Source organism: Cataglyphis hispanica, chromosome 14, assembly GCF_021464435.1.
Source record: "Cataglyphis hispanica isolate Lineage 1 chromosome 14, ULB_Chis1_1.0, whole genome shotgun sequence".
Lineage (NCBI taxonomy): Eukaryota > Metazoa > Arthropoda > Insecta > Hymenoptera > Formicidae > Cataglyphis > Cataglyphis hispanica.
This window is the reverse complement of record NC_065967.1, coordinates 5,515,275-5,535,734: the sequence shown is the minus strand read 5'-3', so window position 1 is coordinate 5,535,734 and position 20,460 is coordinate 5,515,275. Positions and strand designations below refer to the sequence as shown.

Sequence of the window (20,460 nt, the reverse complement as noted above, 5' to 3'; positions counted from 1 at the left end):
CGCGGATGGTTCACGGCCGAGGTTATCGCCGCGCGCTTGCTTAAAATAATGTAAAGGCACGAATGGTTATTATGCTATAACGGAGCGGAATAAAGCGCGAGATAACATCGATTACGACGTAGCGTGGTGCGGACGGCGATTAATTCCGTCTGCTCTAACCGCCGCCGCCGCGTAAAACTGCTCCAAGAGGTACGAGGGATCGCCAAGACTTAAATAAACACGGGGATAGAATGAATATGCGTCAATACGCGAAATGTATTTTCACACCGCGTGATTAAATTTATAATATTCGAGAGCAACACTCGTCTCTCTTTATGTGTTCTTTGTTTTAATTACTCGAGTCCTCTTCCCCGCCCCCCCACAAATATCTGAATTATTCCTTAAGGATGTTTTGATTATACAAAAGTCGTCAAAAAATTAAAAAAAAAATATTTTTTACATTTGTATTGTTTGAAAAATCAAATAAATAAATCAGGAAAAAAGAATTAAAGTATCACAAAATAATGTGATTTTTAATGTCTTCGTAAAAGAAAATAGTTGTAATTAATATTTTTCCTAAATTTATGATAAAATCTTTTGATCGTGATTATCCCCTGAAATCAACTGCGAGGAACAAAGAAAGACGAGTAATTTTCAGAAAGAGAAAGAGAGAGAGAATAATCTTTTCACAATTTTTAGTAAATAATTTTCAAACAAATAAATGAGCCTAAATCAAGCTTAGCACAAATATTTATTAAGAGTTTTTTTAACATGTGTGAAAATTTTTATTTCGTTGGCAATATTTTTTCCTCGTCAAATTTATCAATAAATGTTACAATACGCGATTTTTTTTCCATAAAAATCTAAAAATAAGAAAATTGTGCTCAGGTTTTGCATAAATACTTAAAAAAAAAAAAATAGAATAATCTACAAAATTTTCATGCTTTTGTCAATGTTTTGACAGATGACATCCTTGTCTGACACATACATCGAGTTTGAGACGAAACCGGTGTTATCGTATTTTTAAACAAATTGCTGCAAATTATTTCGACGTCATTTATAAAACTGTATAAAATATATATAGTACTAGCTCGTATTATTTGAAAGATTTATGCCGAGCAACGACAATTGTTCGCCCCTTTAATTTTTTTAGCAAGCCCGTTGGTTGTAGCGATGTTTATTTTAAAATAATACAACGCGAAAGAGAGAAAGATGGGGAGGGGAAGATGGTAATATATGACGGATATCCAATTTTAATTGCCACGCTACAATTTTCATTTACCGTCGAAGGTTTTCATTTTCAGGATAGTTCTCTTTTTTTTCCGCGAAAATTCAAATTACATGTTTTTTAAGCGAGTTTACTTCGCGCAGTTTTATGCCCATCAGATTGAACCGCATTCAAAATTGTATATCGCGCGTAGTAAATGGAATTCGCAGGAGAATTTCGTTATCTCTCTAAAAGACGCGTTCCCTTTCACAAAAGTGAGATAAAAATTTTTCATTAAATTTTCGGTTAAATTTCTTTTTTATCATGCGACTGGGGGCGACGGAAAAATTTATGACGCGGCCAAGTTTAAACGAGCTTTGTTTTAATGCCAGCTAATAGGCCGTACAGTCCCGATGATTAATTATCGCGAAGCGGCGGCACTTTTAACAGCTTACTTCTTTCAACGGCTTAATTCCCTTCAATATCCGGAACTCGGACGAAGTTCTTCGGAGAAGCTGCGGACGCAAAGTTGCGACAAGAGTCGACATGATTTACACACACAGTCCCTTTTACGCAACATCATCGATCGATGAAAAAAACAAACTAAACGCGCCCAGGATGGGGGCGTAACAGATTATAAGCGACTCACGTGGACTCGATTAATCCGGCGTGTTATCGGCGGGAGTCCGTCCAATGCTCGTCCAATAAAATTCCGAGTGGGCTAATCGTAAACGGCTGCGAGCGGGGAACGGGAACGAGGGACGGACAACGAAGTGAACGGTGGCTAATATTGCACGAACGAAGTAACGAGTGGCTCCTTCAAGCGTTTCCGTCAAGCGGATCCGGTATTCGAGGCACGCGCCGCTAACTGGATATATTCAAATCACAACCGGCGCGCCGAGAAAGCAAGAGAAATAGTTTCGTGCCACCCCGTCCGTCTCTCCTCCCCCTTCCCTCCCTCCCTCCCTCTTTCACCTTCCTCCGGTCGCCCCTTTCTCTCGGATCACAGTCCGTCGACTGTTTAGCCAGGCAACCCGCCCGGGACACTAGCCGCTTCCTTGGTCCCCCTCCTATCCATCCCTTTACAGAAGCAGAGGAAATCTAATAATCATGAGATTTCGTTTCGTCGCGAGAGAGCGAGCGACGAATCTCGACGCCGGTCGAGCAAACTCGATTTTTATCCCTAATTAAGCTTACTCGCGCCGCCGCGGCAGCCAACCACCGTCGCGCGGCTTCCGCAAGCTGTCCGTCTGGCATGCCATATTACCTCGAAGAAACTTGGCGCCATCCGACCGAGTTGCTTCGGGTCTTGCTTGGACAGATTGCGGCCGCATCCCCACGGGGACGCATAATGTCGTTTGCGATTACGTCGTTGTCTGCCTGAATCCGGAGGCGTTAACTACATTTCACGCAAAGCCTCGAAGCGCAATCTTATTCGCACGCGCTGCTACGAAAAGCGTGATATTTTCAGATGTCAAATCTAGGACGAGTAAAATATTGTGCGGATTAGAAAACTTGCACATTGCTTAATCTTATTCCCTTCTCCTTAATCCCTAATGTCAGTAATCCTTTTTTTTTTTTTAGAAAAATTCGAAATTTCATAAATAACGAACTCTTTCACCAATCCTCATCAAATTCAATAATAACCATCTTTTAATGATATTCTATTCATAAAATATTTACATAAAAATATTTAGCCCGATATCTTAAAATTTGTAGAAGAGCGTGCACAGATATTTATTGAAAAATTGAAAAATTCATAAAAGATAAATCCTTTTACCAATTCTCATCAAATTTAATGCCATTTTTTAATGATATTCTCTTCTCGTATAAAAATACTTGGACCAATATCTCAAAATTTACGAAAGTTAGAGCAACATTATTTTTTTGAAAAATTCAAAATTTTATAAAAAATAAACCCCTTTACCGATCCTAGCCAAGTACAATACCAACCAACCTTTAATGATACTCTATTCGTATAAAAAAATTTAGCTCGTTATCTCAAAATTTACGGAAGTTGGAACAATCATGTCTTTTTTGTGCATATATACAAACATTTTGTAAAAATATGTTTTTCTGACGTTTTAAAATATTCTAAATACATTGACATCGAAATTTAAATAAATTTTTTTTCACAAAAACAAAGCTTTCTCTCTGAGGAAGCAAAAATATAATTGATGAAACTTCAGGACATTGCGATACGCTTATACATATAACGTTGCGACTGTCATTGCGTAAATACTGTCAAATTATTCGAGAAACGTCAAATGTGTCATGTTGTTGATTCCGCACAAGGAAATCCTTTCAAAGAGAGAAAATGAGAGAAAGAGAGAAAGAATACTTTCTTCTATGCTTCTTTCAACGGATTGTTCTCCTATCGCGAATCGTATTTGATCCGCGAGAGATTCTGGATTGAAGTAGAATCGCTTCTAATTCCGGTTTTACTCCCCTTAAGTGCAGGTTCTCGAAATAAATGCTTTTAACCTGCATCTTTCTTTCCGCGATTTCTCTTTAATCTCCACGCGAAGTAGAACAAAAGGCATCCACATGCGAGGTCAAAGTGTAAACGGCGAAATGCCGGAAGAAGAGAGAGAGAGAGAGAGAGAGAGAGAGAAAAGGCGATATAAAATCATCGAACAATTAACCGAACATTCGTCAAAAATAATCGTGACAATTAATCCACCGTGTCGTGTCGTTTGAATTTGACGTATGTACGAATCGACTAGATTAAGCTTCGAGAAAACTGACAAACGGGGTCGAGGGGAGGATGGGGGAGGGAGAGTAATCGCGGTCGCACTTTGATCCTCGGCAAAACGAAGACGTAAAAAGATAAAAAGGGGGAGGGGGAAGGGGGGGAGGGGAGGAGGAAATGGCGCGCGAGAGCGAGACGAGCGTGGAATGAAGGATGAGACGGGACGAACTTTTTCACGTGGTTCTCCCTCCCTCCCTCCCTCCCTCGGCAGCGAAATCGCATTACTCGCCGTACATTTCCCTCCCCTTCTTCCCTCCTTTTTCCTCCTTTCCCCTTTTTTTTATTCTCTTTCTCCCGCGATCCTCTCTTAATTTCCCGTTTCTCCCGTCCTACTTTGTTCGCGTGTGCGAAAAGCTCGTAGTTTTACCGAGACGCGCAGCCTCGTGTCGATACCCCGGGTACCGATCAGGTATTCCCCGGGCGACACTGTTTTTCTTGACATTTCCCTGCAACAACGGGAGGGAGGGGAGGGGAGGGGAGCGGGGAAAATGCGCTGCCAAGCTTCTCCCTTCCCGCTTCAACGTTCTTGCGCGAGACGCGATCGAACGCTATCAGCGAGAATTTACTTGCCGCGAGACACGACAGCCGAGAGTTATCAACGACGAAGTTTGCCAAACGGGACAATTCCTTACCGATTTATCCACTTTTCGTATCGCCATCGTAAGCAATATATTTCGCGCGACCTCGCATCATTTCCCCACGTACGTATATAAATGCCGACTATATTTTCATATTTGCCGATTTGGCGGAAAATAAAATGGGCCTCGGTGAGGCTGCCACGAAGGGCAAACAGCATCGCGTCGCAATATGTTTACATAACAATGAACGAAGGCAAAGTTTACCTGGTCGAAAGGCAAGAATCATCACTCCATTTGTAAATAAATCGATGGCGCGAGCTTGCGACCTCACCTGAGGACTCTATTTAAGCTCGCGGCTCTCGCGCGCGGGTGATTAATTCCGACAGAAATTTCCATGCGCGCGATCTTATTAAACGATACGAAGAAAATGGCATCCGAGACCCCCGAGTACGTAATCCCCGCGGCGTAACGCCGCGTTAACATGCAACGCACAACACATCCTGCCGCAGCAGCGATCCGATAAACTAATATTATACAAAACATTGCCCGCGCCGAGATAAACCCATCTCAAATAACGTAATGTAATAATACACATCGGCGTACCCGATTAGGCAAATTATGCCACCTAATGGGTTAATGGTAATTAGAGCACCGCGATTCCACCACCCCCTCTTCCCCCCCACTCCCCCCTCTCGTCATTCGTTGCGCCGGCTCGTTGACGCTTCGCTCTGTTCGCGCTTCTCTGTTCGCCGATACTTAGGGATCATTAATAAAACGGAGCGACACCGCACGCGTTTCCGCCGGCAAGAGAAAGAGAGAGAGAGAGAGAGAGAGGGAATATGAATGCAAATCCGGGACGGCGCGAGCCGTCGGAGAGAGCGCCAGCGGTGTCGCATTTGCATATAGAAATCTTGAGGGAACAAATTTTTCTTAAAGTACCTTCCTCGCACGCGCATTTCACCTTCCCTTCCTCATCCTTCGTCTCTCCTTTTTCCGTCCCATCTCTCTCTCTCTCTCTCTTTCTCTCCGCCCTCGTCCCTCTCTTCCTCGATTTGCATACAAGATTGCGCGCATGATGCTCTTTGCACGGTACGGCACGTTTCTCCTAACTCTTCCTTTTACATCTAACGCTTCGGACTTCTCTCCCTCTTCCCGTTTCTCCTTTTAACACGACGATGGAGCGAGCTTCTCTCCCGAGAAGAAATGACCGGAGATATAAGGCGACGTGACGGGGATTTTTAAATTGGCATTGATTAGGCGGCCACTTCGTCTTTCCACGATGAGATAAAAGACGAATCGACGGCGATTCACTGCAGCTCCTCGTCTCGATTGTCGATTTAATGGGGTAATGGAGATTGAAAATTAGTATTTCGATTGAATCGATAAAGAGAGTCGCGATTATTTATTCAACGTTGAAGCGCATATTTCTCGTCCTGGTTTTATAATAATCTGATTAATGAGAGAGACAAATGGCGATGGCCAAAAGAGAACTGTCATCTTAAATAAAGAAACTATCACTTGACATCACTTTGTCGGATGGATTGATTCGCTTTAATAGACACGGAATATTTTGTTTAAAAAAAAAGGTATTTATAAAAGAAGACGTGACAGTAGCGTTGATGGATGGTTCTCGGAGGTGAGAAAGTACGTCGTTGATAACTTAATCCAGATATTCATGTTTAGGCTTCCCTACCAGTTCTTCGAGTCGAGACCTTAAACAGAATATCGCCCTCAGGGTTAGAGATCGAGGGCTGCATACAAAATCCGCTAGTTTGAAATCTATGCGCTATCCTATGTATATCAACCCTCTTGCTTTCTCTCTCTTCCTCTCTCTCTCTCTCTCTCTCTCTCTCTCTCTCTCTTGCCTACAATATAGTAAGCCGACCTAACATTGGTTACCAGTTAAAGCCCGCGGCTGTTTCAAGGGATTAGATTTGATTATCGCGGCTAGAATTAGTCCTGCAGCAACAGACAACCTGCATAACCATTCGATCGTGCATTTCTCTCTCTCTCTCTCTCTCTCTCTCTCTATCTTGCTCTCGCTTTTGTCGCTCGTGTGTCCGTCGTCGAAACAATCGAGGAGATCTATGATTTTGAGTCGTATGCTCAAAATGAAAGTAACAATTGCTATGAAAAAGGACAGCGCTATCTTCGATGAATTAATTCACACATGCGAAGGATTGATGTTGCCTTCACACGCGTCAGAGGTTTACGAGGCTCCGCGGGCAGATTAGTCTCTCTTCGGATATTGATCACTCGTGGCTTGGCATACGCTCGTTTCTATTTCGGACATTAGTTGGGCAATACATCGCCATGTAATGTATCTAGCTCAGATTATCATAACAGGCTTGTACGTCAGCGTATCACGTCGAGAGGAAGAATCGACACTGACGTATCATTTTGCTTCTCATTAGATTGCATTATAGTTTCGTTAATAATCCAAATCTTTTTTCATCAATAAACATTTGTTTTTTTTTTGAAAGCGCGAATTGTGATCTGAAAAATTAGATTTCAAAACCGACAATGTTCATTAAAAACTAGAAAAGCAGGATAAAAATTTGGAGAAATATTGCAGTAAATGACAAAATTTATCATTTTTCAAGTAAATTATATTTTTTTCTTATTCGTGAAAATATTTATTTTAATCTTCGTCGAAACTGAAGTTTTGATTACAAGTCATTTTTTTACAACGTATATGAAAAATAAATACAGACCAAATCGCACACAGCCAGTTTCTTTGAATTAATATTTTACAGTAAAATATTTATAAAATATTTATTATATCAATATATAGATCGCAAATTATTTACAGAATATCCTAGTTTAATTCTTTATGAGAGAAACGATAAAAATCGAATTTAAAAATCTATATCTCAGAATAAAAATTATGAAAACAAAGATGCAGTTATTTATATTATACAAATCACTAAAGAAAATCACAGGAATAAACTTTCAAATTCTTTAAGGATTTAATATAATGCAATTTAGCACATAACGAGTAGCAAAATACACAGATTTGTGATGAATAAATTAAATAATGAAGTAAATCATATTTATTTTTGCTCCGATAAAATAATACTTATTTAATTATTAAAAAATAAAGATATACCGGCGAAGAAAATATATGTCAGTTCAGGCATCTTTTCTCCATATCGCTTTTAATTTTCACGGAAATACCCGCGTTGTTCTTTTCTCGGTCTGGAATTAAGCGGGAAATGTCGAATCAACCAGCTTGTTTTCTCGCACGTTTTCACGCAGAAAGATCGTCCGAGAGAACGCTCCCACGTCTCGTCTCTGTTAAACTTCAGTCTCTCACATTTGCGGGTCTGCGAATTCTCTGGTTGGGAGCCGGGAGAGAAAGTCAGTCTGAAATTCTATCAGCGTCACATCGCCATGGATAAAACGTTTACCGAAACACCAGGCAGCCCCGCGACATCGAGTCCCCAAACATTAAATCAGACACGTAACATCGCCATGGGATTCGGCACGACTGCCTCTCTTCTCCGTCTCTTCTGGTCTGAATTCGGCTCGATCGGGGACGGAATCAAATCGTAAACGGAAGACATTTCGCGATCGATCGTCAACATCCCTCGCGCGCGTCTCATTACTGTATTTTAACGCGACAAAAATAAACCTTTAATTAGTTGCACACCTATTTATATGCGACGTCGCATAAATTAAAGCGCATTATCGTAGACGCGCGGGTGTTGACTGCAGGTACCGTGTGGCGTTCATTTATCACGCGCGTTCGATAAATCCAAATACGGTGCGTTTATGCGAACATGAATTTTACTGCATTGTCATGTACAATTACCGCATTGTCACGTCGATATACGTTATCTCGTTTGTATGATGTGATAGTCGTGCCGGCATAACGGATATTCGTCGAGCGAGTGCATTTTGGTGAGTTGCCTTGATCCGTCAATATTATAATGAGATGCAACAATATTTATATACGTGCTCATTTTTTTTTTTTTTTCAAGTAACATAAATTGACTTTTTAAATTAATGTTTTATAAAAAGATAACATATGGTAAAAAAATATTAATTTTTAAATGGGTAATATATTTTTGACAGTCAAGAAAAGCGAGCGATTTCATATATGCGCATGGTATATTTTTTTACACCACAGATGAACAAATTATTGTATGAAATTAATAATTATATGCGAGATGGAAAATTAGCTTGCGGACTTGTAGAGAATTGGCTTAAAGCGAGAACTTTTTTTTCCCCGACGTTACCATCGATTTCGCGAAGCGACACGCGGGTTCGGCCAAGAAAATATTGCATATCGGATGCAGCGGTGGCAGATGCCGGGAGCATAACAACCCCCTTACCCCCTCCTCCTCCTCACCCCGTGCCTGCTGCTTCCCTCAACGTTGCAGCTGCAATGGTCTTATTTCGCCGCTCGTCTTTATGAACACGGCGCGGAGAGACTTCGCCCTCAGCATTAGCATAGGAAGTGAGAGTTCGCCCTCATCGGCGCTTCTTTACGGCAACGCCTTCATTCGTTCCCGCGGTAAAGGATAAAATACAAGAAGCAACAGCGGTTGTTTTTTTTTTTTTCTTTTCTTTTCTTTCCTTTTCTTTTTTTCCTAACGACCGGATCTTTCGGGAAAGAGAGAGAGCAACAAGAAATTTATCGTATAATTACACTCTGAAAAAATGCCATGAAAGGAAGCAGAAAGCTTCTGTGTAAGAGAGAGAGAGAGAGAAAAGATATTTTAAATGTCATGAAAGGAAGCGGAAAGTTTCCGTGTAAGAGAGAGAGAGAAGATATTTTAAATGTGATATCTTGAATTATATAATTCAATTTTGAATGAATTTCTCACGGAAATTCGAAAATAAAAAAAAAATAGCGATAATTTTTTAATTAACATCAAAGACTTTAATAAGGTTACAGAGATCGTCTTATCGTCTTGTCGTAGATGATGCAACGCTAGGAAAGAGAATGCACGTAATATCTCGGCACGGCAGACGTTCGTCATTAAGATTGCTATCGCGTGCGTTCGTAATCGTATTCATTGAAACCCCCGGCCGGAGACTCGGAGAGAGGGGCGGGGAGGGGAGGGGAGGGGGATGAACGTACATGCACTCTACAATGGCAAGCTCGCGGCAGACGCATTAAATTGGAAGCGAGCGATGTAAAGCCGCAAGCGTGCGCGAGCGCACGGCGAGCGACATTAATACGATATGTTCGAGGGATCGTAAAACGACCACCCTACCCTCTCGGTAATGTTTAATATGCGATGGCGCGAGAGGCAGGCAAGGCTCCGTGCTTTGCTGGCGGTGCAACGCCGTATAAAGTGCCGCCGCTACCTAAATTCGAATCACCCCGGCCTCGAGAATCACCTTCTTCGCTACGTGTTTTAGGTTTTACACAGGTGGCCGAGCGCTGTATCGGTCGCGGTGTACCTGACGTACACGGGCGCATACACGCGAGGAAACGTGCCGGCGGCGTAAAGGCCAAAAGAGAAAATATCCGAGCCTCATACAAGGTGTTTCTAAATAAATGCGAAAGATTTTAGGAAATGATTCTCTGTCAAAAATTAAGGGCAATCTTTTATATAAATATATATATTCTTTCTGCATTCTTCCAAAAAGCAAGGTATAAATTAAATTTTCATCTTCTTCTTCTTTTTTTTTCACATTTTGGACAAGTTAGAAAAATGAAATTTAGCGGACATATTCACTGGTAAAAAGGATACTTATTAATATTTTTTTTTCTTTTTTATATTGCCGTATCGTTATAAGAAGATGAAATTAATAACCTCTATTCAATATTTTATTAGAATTTTTTTAACGAAATGTGATCATCTAAGAATATGCGTTAGAAAGCTTGATTTCTTTAAAAACTTTTTTATATCTTTTATTTTTTGATAAAATCGATAATTTTCAAGAAAAAAAATATATTAGGCACAGCACCGTGCTAAAGGGCGTAGATTTCGAGAAGTTGAATTTTAGAATAAAAAAAGCAAGCAGAACAAAATTATAGTAAATGTTGGGAAAAAAATAGAATAGAAATAACAGAAAATTATAATTAAAAAAAAAAAATCTAATTTTCATCTCTCCTTTGAAGGAATGTAATTCCTCAGGGAGAGATATAGGAATATATATTCATATAAAAGACCCCCCTTAATTTTTGACGAAAAATTATCTCCTAAAATTTTTCGCACTTATTTACTAACATCCTATACATAAAAATCGCATGATATACTTAATTTTAGCACATACATGGCGTACAAATATGTCTCTGCGCGGTCTACGTTATCATCGCGATAAAGCAAATCGATAAAATGATTGAAGTACATTATGCATTTTATTTAGGGAAAGGGGAGCATTTAGAGGTGATTTGGTCGTTCAGCCATAAACTATATACTTTAGGCAAATTGTGTTGGTAAAGCCGGAACGGTCGATCCGTTCGTGTCGACCGAAAGTAAATCTCCAATAAATCACGAGCGCATTTTCGAGCGCCATCGCGCACTGGATAGGCTTTGGATATAAATTCAAAATTGCATGATTGGTGGTAAATTAATTTAACGACGCGGATTTACGTCATTTCATTAAGCTTAGTACATTCTATACACTCGGTTGCATATAATAATTTTGCGATATAATTGATCCCGTGATTATCAATTTTCTCATTAATTAATTGGTCTCATTGAAATTCTATCAAGATGATAATAAAACAATGTATATCGTTAGAGTTTAGAAAAATATACACAATAATAATAATACCTCGCTGGGGTGAGGGAGAAGCTCCGTCGCTGATTATTATTCCATTCGCTGGCAGCAGTTGATTCTTCTCTTTGCCCGAGCTTTCGTTTAACAACCTCGACATTAATAAGAATCAAATATAAACGCGGCACAAAGCGAAGAGATTGGAGAACCGCGATTTTTTTTTTTTTTCAAACATCGTATAAATTTTATTACGCGGGAGACTCGCACGAAATACCCACGGCCTTATTAATGCGTTTCATTTATTTCCATCAAAAAGTTCTGTACCCTCCCAAGTAATCTCGATCCCTCCTGGAATTCTTTCACGGCCAGACCCGCGGGAGCTTTCTTCGCTTTAAAGCCGCATTCTCGGGACGAGTGAGATCTCTTTAACATTTATTGCTGCATTTGTTCCCCCCCCCCCTCCGGCATTTATTGCGGGATCTTTCGCGAGAAAGAAAGACGTCGTCTCGTTGCTACGCAAATTTCGCGCTCTCCAACTATCACGTACTAGATCTATCTCAGGCATTATAGGAATTTACGTAGAAATTGCACGTGTTTAAAGAAATATTCTCTACAAATTCCTCTCCCCGCGTTACTCAATTTAATGAACATTATATTAAAAAAGAAACCGTCACAGGCAGCCATCAAATGTTATCATAAAAAAAAAATATTAATATATTAAGTGTGGAAAATAATGCGGGAAAACGCAAAGATAATTTTAAAAGAGATACAAGAGAGAGAGAGAGAGAGGGAGAATCTATTTTCGCGCTCTTCCCGTGCTTTCCTCCCCTCATTTATATCTCTTGGTGGGAAAAATATCAAGTCGCGCATTTTCATGGCGCCCGCGATGCAACGTGCGCCCGATCTCGTAGAGAAGGAATTCGCGGCGCATTCGAGATACCGCTCTTTTAAAAGGAAAACTCTCACTAAACACGAAAAGGCCCCTCGATAAGCAGGCTCGGGAACGTTAATGCGAAACTGATCGAGGGAAACGACATTTTCGCAGGGTGGCGCTACGAGGAGACGCGGGTCGCCTGGTATTTTCCGGCGAGTTCACCCCATTAAACATTTTTGCTATCTCGCCGGGATCTGCTCGAGGGTAGTCGCGAGAGGGTGAAGAGGGTGAGAGGAAGAATGAAAGGGGAAGAGGGACAGAGAGAGAGAGAGCTGCTTGCTTGTGCTAGGTAGACGTCGGCACCTGTTGCTTTTACAGTCGACCCTACTTTCTCTCGCCGTCCTTTTCTCTCCATCGTTATTACCCTCTCTCTCTCTCTCTCTTCTTTCTTTTTTTCTCGCGTGTTTCTCGTATCGCAAACGCACGCTCTTTTCTCATCCCCTTTTTTCCTCCCTTCGTCTTAACGTACCTTAATTCCATCATATATATATATATAGGGGGAGGGAGGAGTCTAACTGTTCTGAAAAGGTAAAACGCGTCGCTCAAGACTGCTTATGCAATTCTATTTTACCGGAACAGATTGTCTCCTTTCGAATTTTGTCACGCGACCGACCATGAATGCTCTTAAGAGAGTGAATTCTTATCTGATAAGTGCGAGAAGGGAAATGTCTACAATTTAGAGAATCACCACAGAGGAAGAAAAGTTGAAGAAAATTTCAACTCCGAGAAGAAATGAATAACGAAACCTTGCAAAACCTTGAAATTCCACGAAACCTTAAATCTTCATTCAATGATTCATCATCGGCAATCGCGCGCATCTTCGAAATACTCCCTGACGTTCGCAATAATGTCGAAACCAATTGGACGGGAGCTCGACGGTTAGCCGCAGGGACTAGACTGCTCTTTGCCACGAGCGTAGCAATAATCAGCTGTGAGTCTTTGTGTAAGGTACCTCCCTATATCCTGGCGCACGACGCGTCGGGTCTATCCACCATTGGAGGCGCCAATACGACGGCAGCTCACGTACATATAAGTGACATACCATTGTGACGTGGCTTGATTATGTGGCTCGTATACCACCCACTAATGTCCCTCTTACTCCTTGTTGATCCTCCGCTGCGCCGGCATGTGTTTTGCGCGCTATCCCTATATCGCTTGCTAGCTCGGTGTTAGCGAGGATACTCTGCGCACCAACATCGCCGGTATTATGTCCGTCATTACCCTGTAATAACAGAGACCGGGTCGATAGGTATCGCCCGATATGTGGAATTAAGTTTGTGTTGGTAGAAGTCGGGCTTACGTTACGAGGAGTAAACAAGGCGTTCCGCAGCTTCTCCTGAAATCACCGTCTACAGAGAAGGCAAGTTTAACAGCGCAAATAATTTTAGTGATTTTGTTCAAACGCTTTTCGCAAAAAAAAAAAATTTAATAAAGTTAATATTGTTTGTAAAGATATTAATAATTTAAAAAGAAATACAGAGAAATCTTATCTAAAATAAAAAGGGAGCAAAATTGCATTTTTGAGACGTAAAGTTTCTCTTTTATATTTTTGTATATAATTTTGTATTCATTATTTTTTCGATTTTACCCGTTAAGTGGCAGAGATTTTCTAAATTAAAGATTCTTTTGTTTGAATGACAGATTTCCCCGATACATCGTATAAATGCACTCTCGTGCATTGATTGTGAATTTAGCGCAAAATAATCTCGAGGGGGCCTTGCGGTGCCGCTGTGGTGAATCGTCGATCATTGCCCTTTAACGACCCGATACTAAAAGAGGACAAGAATGATTATGTATATGTGTGTGGCAGGCTTTTTGTGTGAATTTAGTTCTTTCGTAAAAAGCGGCGATTTTCTTTTTACATAAAACGCTCTTTTATAAAAATTCGGCACGTGATAAAGAGACTAGATTTTTCTCTACAAAATGACTGTGAGTTTACAAAAAATCTGCGACGTACATAGGTGTACCGGAAAAAAAAGATATTGATAACGATAACGCGTTTTGTCGTGTACTTTCACGACTTTCCCCATGATTAAACAGCTCGCGGAAAGTTGACGCTGCGATTTATTTCGCTGATTTATCGCCGTAACCCCGCTATGCAAGCACATATACGTGAAATAATCCGAGAATAACGTAACAAGCTTCCTTGATATTTTCGCAAAAAAAATTTTTGCTGATCTTTTAAGTCTCAAATTTGCTCGCAAATTAAATGGTAGGCGCGTCTATTTTCGTAATTACCCCCTTCACCGTAGATCGTGAAAAAAAAAAAAATATATCGGAAGCATTATTCGTGCAAATAACGCACCTGGGTTACATTCCCAGTCACCGGTCGTAATGGATGGCGCAAATCATCGATCATCCTCCCTTAATAGCCCGACTCGCGCGCCGGCTAAAAGGGGGTCACGTTTCGCCATAGAAGACGTATCTGAGAAAAATCGTTGTCACTTCCAGTTTAACAACCAGGTACCCTTTTATGCTGTTAAGATCCTTCCCTGCTTCGCTCGCGCAAGTTTCGCTGAGCGCGCAGGTTTCAAAGTTCCTCTATATACACGCGAAGAGAGAAAAGAGGGTGCAACGAAAAAAAAAAAAAACAAAAATTGTATAAAAAAATCGACAAACTTGAAATGTCCGTAGTGTCTCCCAACAATATAAAATTCACGATAACCTTATGTGATACAAAATGAAAAATGATTAATAATACATAATTAAATGCGCTTGTTTTTTTTTAAAAAAAAAAAAAAGAATAAATGCTTTTTTATAAGAATATCTTTTGGATATATTTTGGATAGATTTCTTTATGGAGAAAGCTTTGTTTTCATGAAAAAATTTTTTTTTCAAATTTCGATGCCAATGTCTTCAGAATATTCTAAAACATCGAACAATCACATTTTGACAAAATGTCCGTATGTGTATATGTGCACAAAAAGAACGTGGTTGCTCCAACTTGCGCAAATTTTGAGATATCTGGCTAAATATTTTGAGACGAGACATTTTTACTGATATTATAAAGGGAAGAAAATAAAATTATACGGAAGCAATGTGCAAGTTTCTAATTTACACAATATTTTACTTGTTTAAAATTATTATAATTTTATTTGAGCTTTGTATTTATTTTTGCTCGCGATTCTCTATATTTTCGCATATCTAAATGGCATTTGATGAATTTTCTATAGATAAAACAATTACTTGTTTCCTTTGTCTGTTCAATAACGTAAAGATAATCCGCGGCATCTTTAAATCCCGCGACTCTTTTGCCCTCGAAATAATCTGAAGAGGCCACGTCTCTCTTTTCTCTCTCCGGGGTAAGATAGGGAAGCTTCCCAAAGGGAGAAGAAAGCAGTCGCGCGACGGGTCGGAGGTGGACTTGGAGATTGAGAGGAGATCGCAGCTATGAGATAGCGGCGGCAGCCGCGGAGCAAACGAGTTTCGCCGAGTTTGGACAAGACTTTAACCGTTTAGGAACGGGGCGGCTTATGCGCCGGCTGAAAGTGACTGCCGCGGTCGCGTCCTTGCTTGCCAAGTGTTATCCGATGGTGGCGGGCTTAGACCGGATGTAAAAGTGTTGACCGGACTTGTGTGGGCGAACTGAGCCGCTCTCTCTCTCTCTCTCTCGCGAACGAAAGGGTAAAGAGTCGTTAGGGGTCGCCCGTTGCACGGCACGTTTCTGCCCCCGATTGTCGCGATTATTTCCGCGAGCGTGCGAGATCGAGATCTCGCAAAGAATGCAAGGCAGCGTGATGAAAGAATGAGCGCGAGCGTGGATACGTATCACGATTAACAACGAGCTTTGCGGCCAAGTGTCGCGAATCTAACACGCGATCTTCCTGAGCTGCGAAATCAACGATGGATCCGTCAAAATAAATGAAATGTCTTGTAATATGTTAACTTTTGAACGATTTTATCTTGACACTTTTATATGTAACATTAATAGAAGAATCGTAGTATGTATAAAAAACTCATATGATTTTATTAAAAAAGAAAATACAGCTGATATTGACATCTCTTGAGCAAAACATTATTTATCATGTAGTTTTCTGTTACAGTTGCCTTTAAAATTTTTTTCCAATTCTTATATTATTTGGAATTAATCAAGATGTGTTTATAATTATTATATATATATATATATATATATATATATATATATATAATAAATTTCTTGGAAAAAATTAAGTAAATCAAAATCAATAAAAATAAAAAATAAAAATCTTTTTCTTTCATAAATAAAAAAATTCTTTTTAAACTAAAATAGCACTATAAAATATTTTTAAAATGAAGAATATTTAAAAAAAAAAATATATATATATATATATATATATATATATATATATATATATAGATATTCTTTTGAAAGGGAAATTGGAACAATCAGATCCAAACAGTAAGAGACTTTTCGTGGAAATTCTATAAAAATGCACTCTTCCCATTGCGCGAGCGTTTGAAAAATCTGTATTCGTCTCTGGTGAAATCGATATTCCGATGTAGAAGCACTCGGGAAACGATTTTTCCGGTGTGCATAAAAATTCATGCCGTCATCGGGACGGTACAAGCGGCACGTAACGGCAATCGACAGATTTCGATGAGCCGTCGGAGTCTCGCGGCGCACGTACACGCGTACATCGTCATTTGATCGTTTATTCCGTTTTTATTTCCGCTACTCGCGGCAGCGGGGATTTCTACGTTTTTTCTCGGACAGAAGACTCCGGGATAATCCTCTCTTCGAGGCTCCCTCAATTTCGTTTTCGCCTAAACTCATTCTTTAACGCGTACTCTCGCCCGCTCGAATTTTCCGAACGGAAGTTGCCGTTCGCGCCAGCCGGTTTAACGCCACTAAGTAGACTTTCGCGAGCAACATCCGAGAGAGAGGAAGATGCGGGGAAAGAGAAAGAGAGGAATAGCAGTGAGGAGTAGCACGAAAAGCGGGAGGACCGACGTGTTGTTGGCAAAGAGGAAGGAGTCACGACGCGGCTATAAATACGCTGCACCACCTGCAGCTAACGTTCACCGGCTAACATACAGACCAGACTGGAGAGAGAGAGAGAGAGAGAGCCCCATGTCTCTCGTTTTCCAGGTTCTACTGCGAAAGCGTGCACGGAGGAGACTGTCGCGACATATCTCAATGCTGTGATGCCGTGTTGAGTCCGTTCGACACGTGGTTTCAACTCGATCTCACTCTCCGGACCGAGTTGCCACATTGATCGCAGACTGGCGGAATAACTCTGGCATAAATGAAATATAATTTTAGGAATGGAGGTGTGAAATATACGTTCGTGTAGAATTATTAAAATAAAGAAATATCGAAAAGTCTTTGGTTCGCTAATTAATAAATAGCTGTATAAATCCAGAGCAATATATTGTCTTCTTTTATATATTATCTTTGCCGGAAATGTAAGACACACGCGCAGATTGAATTATACATGCATTCAGTTATATAGAATAATAGACTAGAGAGTTTATACGATACATTCTATCAATTTATAATATCGAACGATGCGATTGGCAAAACAATACTTTATTGCAACGTATAATGCAAAAGAAGCTCACACAATTTCTCATTTATAACTCATAATTCAATATGGCCGCTGTGACAGCGCGACGAGGAATTTTAAAATACATCTTTTAAATGACAACGTAAAGTTTCTATTTATTGCCTCTCTCGTGATGTTTTATTAGATACTTAACTCTAGTGGGGCCACCGGAAGAATCGTGACCAACTGTCATATAATTGGACTCGCCATATGGACGGAGAGTAGGAGCTAAGAATATAAGATACCCATTACGTTTTAGTCATAATATTTTTCTTTCATCGTTCGGCGAGGTTTGTGCTTTCGACGTGGACTTATTTTTACCGAAAAGCGCGTCGCACGGTCCTGAGAAAAAATATAATCCAGTTGTAAGATAATAGAATCGCTCGAGAATAACAAAACGAAAACAAAGGCCGATATTCTAATCGAATGAAAGGGCGGAAGTCTAAGGACTTTGCAAAGTTGGAGCGATCAATCAGCGATGGGCGCGTTGCCAATAAGCTTCCGGAGCTTTCTATTAACAAGATTACTTCTCTTTCGGGAAATTCGGGAATGGTTGAAAGGGCGAGTTTTCTTGAGCAGAGATCGAGACATCACGATTCAGCGACGCGGCTCATCGAATTCCGAAAACTATACGTCGCAACAAGAGAGAATTCACCGGCTGTCAAAATATCGTAGTAGCCAGTATTTTCATCGGTCGCTGGTAAAAAAAGAAATAAATTTTTAAAAAAAGACACGCGATGCGAAAAGGCAGAATCGCTGGAGTGACACACCTACCGGACAATGTCGTCCTTTTAAATCCGACACCCTTGAACGCGTGTTTTAAGCAAACTAATACCTATCAGGTGTATCACGAGCGAAAGGAGAGAGTGGCCGGTGAGAGAGAGAGAGAGATGAGTATGGGGAGAAAAAAAATGGGATATAAAGAGAGCGCCACGTCGGGGCTAAAAAGAGCGACTTCGCACACGGCATAGAGGTAGTTTACTACGAGCGTGTTAATTAAACAAAAAGCCACCCCGTATACCAAGCTAATTAGAGAGTGGCTCTCTTCCGCGTTCGCGCGCGCGCGCATGTTCTTCGCTTCAAAAATATTTTCCGCCTGTATGTTTGCCCCTAACTCTCCCTCTTCCTCTTCATTTTTCCCTTACCACTTTTGCGTATGGCATCTCTGTCGCACATTTTTCCCTTCTTTTCATCCTGCCTACCTTCATCCTCTTCGCCCCTTCTCGAGTTAAAGGTATTTGAGGCTTGTGGATGTTGGTCTCGGTTTTCACGTATGTCAGCGCACCGGAAATTCGCGTGGTAAATAAATCAGTAAATTAAAAATATACAGCGAGCGGAGTGATGAAAAGATTGTTTTCGATGAAAAGCAAAAAAAAAAAAAAGAAGAAGTAATTAAAACGATTTCCACGATACAAAAAATATTCCGCAATGGAAAATGTGTACAAATGGAAAAGAAACATTTCGCAGTATCGTGAGAGCAAATACAATAAAATTGTATGCTACGAAAAAAAAAGAAAAAAGAGTAATATAAAATCATTGAAAAAATATTTCAGGCGCTCAAAATGACACAAAATATGTTTCTCGCACGATCCGCATTCACGGCTTGGTAAATTTCAGGATATTAATCAAACGATTAATATTATATTTCGCACGAAACTTTCGCGAGATCTCTGTTTTATTAAAACGCGCCATTTGAGAGAGACGACAAGATAAATCGCGAAAAGTCGCGCGTGCGATTAATCAACGCGAAATTTCCGTGCCAGTTTCATGAGTCAGAAGCCCGCCGAAGCGGGCGAGATATATCGGCCCTGAAAGCGGCCCGGGTCCGCCTAATTGAAAATAGGTGCTTTAACCTAAATGCGTTGAAACACAACGGTACGTTTCACTCGATTTAAGTACTCGGTTTGCGCGGTGGCGGTGGCAGATTTGGGGCGCAAGAGCGTAGTAACCGCGATTAGAATCCGCTAACGCGGCCGCAAACAAACAGTGCGAGAGCACCCAGACAGCGACGAAACGAGCGAGAGAAACACGGCACCGAGAGAGAATATCGGCTGTAGAGTGAAACATCTGCGATCGGATTAACGGCGGACATTGGCAACACTTCCGGGCGATTAGGCTGATTCCACGTCGATCCTAAGTCCGCGCTTACAACCGCAATATCGCTCCGCATCCAGTGTACGCAATTCGCCGCCGACAATAATTGACAGCTATGGATAAGAGACTCGACCGGGCTTGTTCGCCTTCTCAAAAATCCCATCTGACACAATTTTGCATTTTCTCAGGACGTGCGACGCGCTTCCGGCTTATCGGGTAAAGATAAGTCCACGTCGAAAGCACAAACCTCGCCGTACGATGAAAGAAAAATATTATGACGTAATGGATATCTTATATTCTTAGCCCCTGCTCTTCGTCCATATGGCGAGTCCAATTATATGACAGTTGGTCACGATTCTTCCGGTGACTCCACTAGAATTAAGTATCTGATAAAACATCACGAGGGAGGCAATAAATAGAAATTTTACGTTGTCATTTAAAAGATGTATTTTAAAATTCCTCGTCGCGCTGTCACTGCGGCTATATTGAATTATGAGTCATAAATGAGAAATTGTGTGAGCTTTTTTTGCATTATACGTTGCAATAAAGTATTGTTTTGCCAATCACATCGTTCGATATTATAAATTGATAGAATGTATCGTATAAACTCTCTAGTCTATTATCCTACATACAACTGAATGCATGTATAATTCAATTTGCGCGTGTGTCTTACATTTCCGGCAAAGATAAACAATATATTTCTCTGGATT

The 20,460-nt window shown here is 40.6% G+C and overlaps 2 protein-coding genes and 1 long non-coding RNA gene across 4 annotated transcripts in view; 1 reads left to right on the top strand and 2 right to left on the bottom strand.

Moving 5' to 3' along the window:
* The window catches only part of LOC126854820 (uncharacterized), a 280,406-nt gene that overhangs the window by 159,281 nt on the left and 100,665 nt on the right, over positions 1 to 20,460 (bottom strand). The window lies entirely within an intron of this gene.
* Positions 1 to 20,460, top strand: part of LOC126854797 (zeta-sarcoglycan) — a 210,588-nt gene that overhangs the window by 114,993 nt on the left and 75,135 nt on the right. The gene's annotated exons all lie outside the window — the stretch shown is intronic.
* LOC126854828 (uncharacterized) lies at positions 7,650 to 11,313 on the bottom strand. Its single transcript, XR_007688156.1, has 3 exons — positions 11,255 to 11,313; positions 7,833 to 7,890; positions 7,650 to 7,714 (listed from the first exon to the last, which is right to left on the bottom strand). It is a non-coding gene; the product is annotated as an uncharacterized LOC126854828 (long non-coding RNA).